The sequence below is a fragment of the Chelonoidis abingdonii genome, chromosome 2 (genome assembly GCF_003597395.2).
Source record: "Chelonoidis abingdonii isolate Lonesome George chromosome 2, CheloAbing_2.0, whole genome shotgun sequence".
NCBI lineage: Eukaryota > Metazoa > Chordata > Testudines > Testudinidae > Chelonoidis > Chelonoidis abingdonii.
The window spans coordinates 135,722,978-135,732,181 of NC_133770.1; positions in this window are offsets into that span (position 1 = coordinate 135,722,978).

Genomic DNA, 9,204 nt, shown 5'->3' on the forward strand with positions numbered 1-9,204 from the left:
TAATGCCACATTGGGAAATAAATAACCCCACATTAACATAGGCAATATGATGTGGGGCTAAATTAGCTACATTAACGATGGTCAGAAAAAATGATCTTGGATTTCATCGTGCTGATGTTCTCTTTAAAGATGTCCACGCAGTGCGCAGAGGTGGTGTGCAAAAAGAGGCAACAAGGATGTTACGGAATCATTAAAGAAGTGGGATAGAGGGAATAGTGAGAGATATATTATTTGCCGCTTATATAAAATCCATTGGTACGGCCTCACATTCTTGAATTACTGATGTACAGATTGTGGTCTCCTCACCTCAAAAAAGATATTTCTAGCACTAGAGAAAACGGTTCAGAAAACGGGGCAACTAAAGTGATTAGGGCGTTTGGAGAGCGGTCCCATACGAGGAAAGAGTTAATGAGGTAGGTCTCTTCATCTTGGAAAAGAGGACGACTAAGGGGGAGATATGATTAGAAGTATTATAAAGTCATTGAGTGCTGATGTGAGAGAAAGTGGATAGGAAAAGTTATTTACGTATTCTCCTAATACGGAAGAACTGGGGTCACCAAATGAGAAATTAATATGGTAGCAGGTTTTTAAAAGCAAATAAAAGGGAAGTTCCTTCTTTCACACAGCGCACAGTCAGAACCTGTAGGAACTCGCTTCACCTTGAGGAGGTTGTGAAGGCTGGGACTGTCGATAAGCTCGTCGTTGTCTCAGAGATCTGTGATCCTTAGCGTCCAATAATCTCTGGTGCTTACTCATGATGTCCCCCAAGCTTGTACCAGCTTGGCACCACTTATCCTCGCTTGCACCAGATAGGTATTTTTGGCTCCTCATCAGCCGGGTTCCCCAAATCATTCCTTGGGGGACCCCTCTTTTGAGACCTCGCCTCACTTCCTCTTGGAAGAACCCCCAGCGACTCAGAGATAGTCCTGCAGTCGTTTACCGCAACGTGGGAGATTAATCTCCCTCTCCCTTCCCCCTCTGGAGCAAACCTGAGGGGACTGATCGCAATTCTTTTTACATCCTTAACCGTGCAGGAGAACCTTGCCTCCTCGTTCTCCAATCAGTAGGACAGCCTCCAACCACAGGGGATAACATGAAGGCTAATCCTACCTCTCATCATTCCCTGTACCTTGTCCCTGCCTGGATAATAGGAAAAGTGCAAGCACAGCAAGTAATGCTTTCCGCCCTCTCCTGTCTTCCTTTGATGGAACGGATACCTCAGGGTACAGAAAGTTCTATCCCGCTTGCCTTTATCTCAGGAAAAAAACTCCCACAAGTTGTTAAAGAATGGAAACTTCGCTATATAAAACAGAAACATACTGTACATATACTAAACACGTGGCATTAAGAAGTATCTCGGTAGATACAGGATAGGCTTATAAGAAAATAGAGAATAAACCAGGTCTGATTCAAAGAAATAGCCACATTGTTGAACCAGAATCCAAGCAATTACGCCCATCTGTAAATTACGAAACCACAGCATCCATAACAGCCTAATTGTTTGGGTTTCCTGTTGTTCACACGTTGTATAGTAAGAATATTAGAGAAGAAGATCTGGCGAGTTAGTCAGAAAAGCTGTTTCAATCCACTAGCTTGCAGAGAAAACAATAAGACCCCAATCGTTCCGTTTTCCTCCCATGACCTTTAAAAATAAAATCCAGTTCTCTGATTAGTCCTCTGGTCAGTCCGCTTTGATTTCCCCCTGTGCCACCCCTTACAGTATAAAAGAAATATTAACCCCTTAACCCTATTCGTAGTTAGTGACAGAGACTTATAAACAATGTTTAAAAGGGAACTGGATAAATTCATGGTGGCTAAGTCCATAAATGGCTATTAGCCAGGATGGGTAAGGAATGGTGTCCCTAGCCTCTGTTCATCAGAGGATGGAGATGGATGGCAGGAGAAAGATCACTTGATCATTGCCTGTTAGCTTCACTTCCTCTAGGGCACCTGGCATTGGCCTCTGTCAGTAGACAGATACTGGGCTAGATGAACCTTTGGTCTGACCCGGTACTGCCGTTGTTATGTTTTATGCGCCCCTCGACAGAGGTGTGCCCCACAGTTTGAAAACCTCTGTGCTAAAGTGAAGGCAGAAATCTGGAGAGGCATGTGACCCCCATGTGTTTCCCCCCACATCACCTCTAAGGGGTGCTTGTTCGTCCTGGGTGCTAAAATGTTTAGTTATGGCTCTGTTGAAGAGTCAAACTTTAACACAGACAAAAATGCGGGCCTCTCCCTTGCTGCTCAGATAGAGATTCCACTTACCTTCTCCTCATTCCTGGGAGAATTGCCATCCATTTCCTACGTCCCTACTTTGACTTTCTCCCCTCCTAGTTTATGTCCTTTGATACTGTAGAACCTCAGAGTTACGAACAACCTCCATTCCCAGAGTGTTCGTAACTCTGAGGTTCTACTGTAAAAGAAGGGCTGGATAGGAAGTAATTTGAGAACCACTGAATTAATTAATGTATCATGGTTCACTCTCACACATAGAACTTATATTACTTTTTTAGGGTAGATGAGTTACAGATATACATATTAAAGAACTTTCAACTTATATCATTCATAAAAACAATAACATCCCAGTAAAAACAATATGGGTTGGTTTAGATGTTTGCAAGAATCAATATTTCTCTCTTTCCTCCCTACTCCTGCCCAAAACTTCTCCGCCACACACTGGGCAGCATTGCCCGCACCACAACTCCTCCCCCTGCTCCCTTCCTCTTTCCACCCTGCTGTCCCAGCCCCTGCTCCAGACCTCTCTCACTCCACTCCCCCCACCAGTCTCTGCCTGCTTTTTAACTCAGGTGGATCTTCTGTTGTCATTAGTCTGTTCAAGCATGTCTCTGAAGTGCTGGTATTGCTTCAAATTACATCTTGAAGAAGTTGGCAGAACCAGCCAAGTCCATGTTCAAGATAATAGGGGTTCAGACTACACCTCCCATCAACTTCCCCCAAGAATCTACCTCAAGCCGTTAAATGGTGTTCTGTGTTCATTGAGCTCTGTTAAAAAGTCCAAATAAAGAAATCTTGAGCCTTTCGTGTCTCAGGTCCTCCAATTTCCTAACCTCACTTATTAGGAGTTAATGTTTGACTTGCAGCAGTTTAAATATCACAGCCCTGGATTTGGCATTTTCCCTCCTTTTCCCCCCACTGATATTGGTTCTCTATTAAGTGGAGGGAGCTGTAAGTCTAACCCGAGGCAATCAGGAAGTATTTTCAGAATAACAGTGATGGTATTTTTACCCTCTGCACCCTCTGTAATGCCTGGAGCAAAAATTCTCTTTTTGACCTGTTTTCCAGACGCAGTTTCTCCTCATACCTACATCTCCTTTGTTTCAACAGTTTCTGTCCTTAGCTCATTTTTAAAGATAGATGACATCTGGGATGACATCTGAAACATCACTGGCAGGAACAAATGTCTTCTAATGATATCCACTTCTGCTGGCAGGAAGGCCTTATGTCCTGTGTTAGGGTTACTACCATGCTGCCTTGTCACACAGAGGTCTGTCTGAGCCAGTTAAGCTTCCACCTCTCATTTCCCTTTTGTTAGTCATTTGAATCCTTGGCATCCAAAAATGTGTTTGTTTTATATACATATATAATTATTCTCTGTGTTTGTGTGTAATGGCCAGCACCTCTCTGGCTTTCCCCTTACACCTTCTCCTCCGCACCCCAGGGGAGCTGCAGTGGAGTAGAGTTCTACACAGAGCAGGCTGGTTGTTCTGCTTTGCACAGACTCCTGAAATCCTGCTTCCCTGGGGTGCAGGGGAATGACATCATTTATTTTCCCATATGACCTGCTGTGGATGCGAAAAGGTGGTTAAAATGTGGATCGTACTGTTAAAAAACTTCTGTGTGGACAACTCAAGTATGCTACATCTGAACAGTGGAGAGTGTCACAGTGGTTACAACAGTCACACATCCTTGTAGTACAGGCATGTCCATAACATCAGGAACTGCCTCCTGCCAACATGCCACAGAGCACAAGAAATGCAGATTAGTTGACAGTGATTAAATAGCCAGCAGCTCCCAAGCACTTTGTCAATTCTAGTGCTCCCATTATTAGTACCACTAGAGGAGCTGGAAAAGGCAACTAATTAAGACTCGAGTTTGCAGTTAAATCATTTTCATTGCCAGTTCAGCAGCACCTGTTAAATTGGTTACCCATTTCTCAGGTAATTTTTCTAGCATAGACAAGATTTTGATAACCGAAAGTCAAGAAAGAGAAACAGAACAACTGAGAAAGGAAGGAATTTTTAATCTGTTCAAAATTTCACTTTTGTTTGTTTTTAAATTCATTTTGGTGATCAGAGAGCCTTTTAGAACATTACCATCTTTATTCAAGTTTTGACCCCGCCAAGTGCTTTCAGTTAGGAGGGGAAAACTCACAATACACATCTCAGCTATTTAGGAGATCCTCCAGCAAAACCAGGAAAGACCAGACTCAACATTACTGGTATTTCTAACATAAAAAAGAAAATAACCCAGCTTTCAGGCCTTCTTTATGCATCATGAAAAAAACAAAAAAAGGCAAGTGCTGAACTTACATAAAAAATCTCTTATGGGTGATCCAAGGGCTAAGTTTTCAGAACTGTGCATGGTCTGAGGAAACCAGGAATTCTGTTGTTTGATGAAAACATTTATTTTCAGTTGCAATTGCTCACAGCACCACTTCTGAAAATAATCTTTTTTTTTTTTGCCTGTTTAAGTTCTTAGATGTGGTCTTTCCAGCCTAGAGAGTATTCAGTAAAGGTAATTTTTTAAGTATACAAGTCTGTTGACTAGGATTAGGAGTACAATTTCTGTTCTGTTTTGAAAATACTCCAACATACTTAAACAGATGGCTATGATCCCAGATCAGTCTATTTATTTTGGTACTCTCATCTGGGTATGCAGTAGCTTTTGTACTCCTGCTGAATATGTAATAATGTGTAATTCTGCACTTGATGCATACAACTGCCCATTTTGTACATGCAAGTGAGGAGCATATGTTTAAGAATGCAGTCTGAGTACAAACCCTCTCCTCATCCCTCCCACATACATGCACAACTGGGTGTAAATTCTGTTAAGCATGATATACCCACCCCTCAGTGCCCATCCACCTATTTTTATGCTTAGTCCATAAGTGACATTTCTAGGAGTATTACACAGAAAACACTCTATTTGCACTATTACAACATAGCACTGCAGTTTCTGATGGGGAATCAGATACCCCTAAAGTCTTTATCCTAAATCTGGTCCTTCATGCTCTGCTTTTTCTGGTTTTACTGGCTGTTTTTGGAATGAAAAAAAATCAATTCTTTTATCAGTTATAAACTAGCTAAGGCTGAGTCCTAGGAACTGTGAACTTCTCCTATTCATCGTCGGGGCATCTATGTATTTTTATCTTCACAGTGAGCATCTCACTTTTTCTATTGACATGGACTAGTTGTGTGAAACTGCTCACCAGTTGGAGTAAGGGACTCTCACTTTGAGACACTCAGATACTACGGGGATGTTCATCACATAAAACCTAGAACAAAAGTGGAATAATTAAAGAAAAAAATCAGTATTTTCCAGCTGCTAATGTAGTCCTACTTCTGAGGCCATCAAGATCTAAAAACCTTTGGAGTCTGTGGGCCAGCAGCCACAAAGGCTCTTTTTATGCTGGATGTAGATCTAGGGAAACCGTTTATGACAAAAGCAATAATACCAAAGAAGCTCACAGCAAAGAGTAAAAGGGCCTGTACTCTCCCTGCTCCGCTTTCAAGCAGCTTCAGTACATTTACAGCGCTTCTCTTGCTTACCTTTATTGTGCTAAGGTAATGACTGGAAGATGTAATTTGGATCACTGCTGTTAGTTCATTTCTAGGGGTCCTGATGATGTGAGTGGTTAAGCTGTTGCTGAGATGTTTCTAGGGTCAGGAACATACTGTAATTTCATTTGATTGCTGGATTTGCTACAGGTGGCCACATTTTATCCTAATTCAACTCTACAGGGAGCCCAGATATGTTTGATTTTGTCTTCAGAGTTAGAACGAGAGCCCATTGGGGCATAGAGTATAAAATTGGGTGTGTTAGCAGTTACTAAATTGAATCATAGCTTAGTTATAGGAACAAGTTAGAGATTACCTTACTGTTGTATTAGGTTTCCTTTGAATTTTTCTCTGAAAGTCAGAAAACAGGTTTTTGACATTACATCATAACAGCACAAGAATTTCTTGATGCAGAAACATTATAGCTTTATATTATCACTGTTATATCTTCACAATAGTTAAGACTTCTTGACTTTTATAAAAAATAAAAGCAGCATAAGAAGCAATTTCTCAGTGATAGATCATCTCCAAATAGTGAATCATGTTCACTAGAAGGCTGGCAAGTGAACAGACATTCTGTATAGGGTTTTTTTGCACTATGAAAAAGTGGAAATACAAGAACACTAACAGTTGTCATGATCATGTAATTATTACTATTTTAATTCTCTCCTCACTGATTGTTATACAAGATCTTACTTCTGATAGGACACATGCCATGCATGATACGTAGATTTACTCAAAGTAAATCTGGTGCAAAATTATGGGCTGTATCCCATCAGGCTCAAGTAGAATTTCCCACTGATTGCAGCGGGGAGTTCTGCTTGAAAATCAGTGGCATGATATAGCTTTATATTGAGTTCAAATACAGTGGTCACCATTAAAGTCTTTACAAATGCTTTGGCCACTGTATCTGAGGCAAAAACAATATTTTGTTTAGAGAAGAAGCTAACAACAACAATGAATAAATGGTAAATTTTCAGAACGGAGAGGGGCAACTAGTGGTGTTCCCCAAGGGTCATTCCTAGGACCAATCCTCTTCAACTCATTCATAAATGATCTGGAGAAAGAGTTAAACAGTGAGGTGGCAAAGTGTGCAGACGATACTAAACTGCTCAAGATAGTTAGGACCAAAGTAGACTGTGAAGAACTTCAAAAAGATCCCACAACGAGGATGGGCAACAAAAATGCAAATGAAATTGCTGAAGGGGATAAATGTAGAGTAAGGCACATCTGGAAAAAAAAATAACCACACGAACTATACCATTACAATATGATGGGGCAATTTAGTTACACACAAGTGAAAGCAGATCTGAGTCATGTGGAGACATCTGAAGACATCCCCACGGAGTGTGCAGCAAGCAGTCAGAAAGAGCAAACAGGGATGTTAGGAATCTATTTAAAAAGGGATAGAGAATACAGATGAAAATCAGCAATTCGTCCTTAAGGATAATCCATGTACGCCACACTGAATACTGCAATACAGAGTGGTCTCCTCAATCTCAGAAAAGATATAGCTGGCATTAGAAAATGTTTCAGAGAAAGGGCAACTAGAAATATTATCGGGGTTTGGAACGGGTCCCATAGTAGGAGAGATTAAAAGAAGGAGGAGGACTTTTCATCTTGAAAAGAGAAACTAAGCGGGAATGATAGAGGTATAAAAATCAATGAGCGGTGGGAAAAATGGAAGACGGAAAAGTATTTTCGCGTGTCGCCTAAAATAAAGAACTAGGCGTCACCAGAGGAAATTTAAGGTTTAAAATAAATAAAAGGAAGTTCTCCTTCACACAATGGAGTAAAAGTCAACCTGTGGAATTCTTTGCCTGAGGAGGTTGTGAAGGCTAAGACTATAACTGGGTTTAAAAGAGAACTAGATAAATTCAGGGAGAATAGGTCCATCAATGACTATTAGCTAGGATGGGCAGGGATGGTGTTCCTAGCCTCTATCTGTCAGATGGTGGAGATGGATGGCAGGAGAGAGATCACTTGATCATTACCTGTTAGGTTCTCTCTCTCTGGGACACCTGGCATTGGTCACTGTCGGCAGACAGTATACTGGGTTGGATGGACCTTTGGTCTGGCCCAATATGGCCATTCTTAATTTCTTATGTTCTTAACAACAGGCCATATGCTTCCAGCAGTTGGTTGCTAAAAAGTGTAACTATGCTTACATAATCTGCCTCCAATTCAATGCAAAAGCTGAAACCTTCAATTTGTTAGGCTGTTGAACTAATTTACAGTATAGAGCACTCCTCTGTGGCAGGGGATTCCCCTTTAAGCACAGCGCTGCAACAGAGTCATAGGAATTCTACACTGATGTTCCTGGCCTCCATGGGTCCCACAGAGGCCATGGGGCTTGAGGTGGGTTCTGCAGCATATTCTGTTGGAGGACAAGTCCACCTCACTCAATGGAATGATGTGATGGAATCTTCTTGAGGCGCTCACAAATACTTCCTGCTCTCAAGTCCCCTTCTGCAGGCTTTTCTCAGGGGAGCAGTCTGGCCTACAAATACTAACTTGGCATCACAAACTCTCACACAGAATTGTGCACATTTCTATGGTCTAAGCATACATGAACATCTTAAAATGGTGTTAGAGGTAGAGTGAGTTTCAGATCAAACTGCAAGAGGCTTAGAGAAGTTTTCTGCAAACTTTAAGGTGCATTTGTCCCTCACTACAGATTCTGTAATGTATGATATTGCAATGCTTTTCATCTTCCCCAGGAAAGTATCCACCCCTCAGTAGGTGCTTTTAGACAAATTTATTGCTTTTTATAGTGAAAACAGTGTCAAGACATTAATCCTGAGACTTGCCATCACGTAACAAACCAGAGGTGCTGAGCTGGTGCCCTCAAAGATTTGTACCTTGACAGAAAACTAAATGTGGTGATAGTAACTTTGTAATCAGCACAGAAAGCTATAGTTGCTGAGTCAGTAATTCTCAGAGGCCTTTGCCTTGACATTATCTCAGAAAGCTAGTGATCCTGAGCCAAAGCTTCATAAGGATCTAAGACTAAATGTGGAGTTGGGGGAGGGGAAGAAATCTAAGTATATGGGCAAGTGAGTAAATTTATGAGGAGCCAGAGACTATGTGAAACAGATTTTGGGTGTGAGAGTTTGCGGAGAGAGAGGGAGGGAGATAATGTATGATTTTCGATGAACGGCAAGAGAGAACATTGATATGAAAAGAGTGCAGAAATCAGCAACAAGGAAGGGTAATTATATTTTCTTTAAATTCTCTTTTTAGTGACCACTTAGATGTCTTCCATTTTAGAAGGATCATCCATTTGAACTAGCATTCACTTGTACTTTTTTGTGGTTGTGATGGAGTTGAAAACACTCTGCACCTTGCAGCTTCAGATAATGAGTTCAGATCTGTTGTATTAAGTTACATGGAATAAATGTGCTAA